Source organism: Rhinolophus hipposideros, assembly GCF_964194185.1.
Source record: "Rhinolophus hipposideros genome assembly, chromosome: 23".
Taxonomy (NCBI): domain Eukaryota; kingdom Metazoa; phylum Chordata; class Mammalia; order Chiroptera; family Rhinolophidae; genus Rhinolophus; species Rhinolophus hipposideros.
In genome coordinates, this window is record NC_138069.1 from 44,939,267 (window position 1) to 44,941,247 (window position 1,981).

Below are 1,981 nucleotides of genomic sequence, written 5' to 3' on the forward strand. Positions count from 1 at the left end.
CCACTCCCTCTGTGGGGCCGGTTTCCGGAGGCCTCTGGGGGCCTCAAAGCCTCCCTCCTCACACTTTCATTTGATGGTTACTGATACTCCCTTAATGTCTGAAGGGGATAATACTTGGGAGCTTAAAATTACAATTGCTTCTACTTAAATTTATTTGATGGCCGGAGTGTTCCGTTATACATCCGTATATGGGTTTTCAATATCTTAAATGTTTAAAAAGGTTTTATTCTGTACTTACACTGAGTGAAATTAAAAAGAAACAGTCAAATGTTTGAAAATGAAGTGCATTATGTTTAATAAATTTAAAATGAACCAAGACTGCTATATTGCCAGCAATATCTTTCTCTGCCCGGGGGCATTAATAAAGACTGGAGGTTTGGAAAAACAATATTTTCTATTAAAATTCTGCGCTGTGTTTCAATATTAAAAGGATATGTGATGAATTTCCAGTGTTACCCAGACAGGGTCAGAGATTAATTTCATTTCTTTCTGGTCAGCATTCTGTCGATAATTAATCAAAAGCAGAGTTTCTTAATGAAACACTTTTCATAAGGTGATAATTAGCAGGAAAGAGGCGGCCCGCAGACAGTCCCCCGAGCTGTCTAATAACCGGCAAGGCGCGGGGGCTGGGTCCTGGGGGCCGGGGGCGGGGGGCCACGGGGACACCGGCTCCCCAGAGAAGGGGCTGAGCTACGGCGAGCGGAGTCCTCGCTCGGCTCTGCAGACCTGCTCAGGCCGCCAGAGGAACCGGGAGAAGTGGGAGCCGCCAGGGCCTGGCCGGGCCAACCCCATCCTGACCCAAGCGGCCACTGAGATGCTGTGTGAGCTTAGGCCAGTCCCTTTCTCTCTCTGGGCCTCTGGGGTCCCTCCTACGGGAGGAGCAGCTCAAACCAGAGCCTCTCTGGGTTCGGGCGCAGAGTTCAGCCTTTGTCCTGGCCAGCCACCTTCCTTGCATAACTCCAGCAGGAAGGACCCCCGAGGAGCCCATGCCCCCCACCGGGCGCGGGCTCACGTCTTGGCTCCTCCGAGCCCGGGTGCCTGCACTACGCCAAGCCAGCGGCCCGCAGTGGAGAAGCCTGGGACGCTGCACGGAGGGAGGGGGAGCGAGGGAGGGAAGGAGGGAAGGAGGAGGGGGTGGGGACGTCCGCAGACAGAGGGGGATTATTAGTGCATTATAAAATTACTAAAAATAAATGGAAAACAATTAAAGGGTTCAAGAGTAAATAAAGTTAATGAAACAAAATTAGCAGCAATTAGCAGCGGTGCCCGCGCTCATTCCCCGCAGCCCCGCGCGTGATTTGGAGCCTGGGGGCTCAGAGCAGCGAACAAAGGCCTCCGGCCAGGCAGGGCCAAGTGCGGCTCGTGGGGGCCCTGCCTTGTGCCTCGACCTGGAGCCAGCGGGCTTGCCCAGGGGCCGCCTGCCCTCCGCGCACCCCAGGTGCGCCCTAATCCCGGCCGAGCGGCAGGTGCCGGACAGGGCGGGCTGGCCTTCCCTGCACTGCGCGGGGAGCGCTGCGAACTTTCCGATAACGTGGAGAGGCGGGGGTTCTGTGCAGATGAGATTATCGATAGTTATTGAAAGTCCCCAAATAGGATTTACAAAGCAGGCTCCTGCGCCTTTAATAGAATTCTAGATAATCTTTTATCACAACAAGACACCCATAGAATTATTTAAACAGATTGGACGGCTGCAGCAGCAAATTTCAATTATTCTAATGCTTTAATAAATGTGGTGCGTGTGTATTAAATTCAGGCTTCTTAATCCAAAGTTTACGATTTAACTGCTCTGATTTTTCATTACTGCAACAGCCACACGCGGCAACGGCCCGCTCCCTTCCTGGGGAGGGCGATCCAGGCCCGAAAGGCGGGGAGGGGAGCGGCGGGAGGCGCGGGAGCCGGAGGCTGGCCAAAGGGCAGCAGGCCCAGGCCGCCCGGGCAGGGCGGGACCGGCGCGGTCCGCAGGGCAGGAGCACTAACGGGG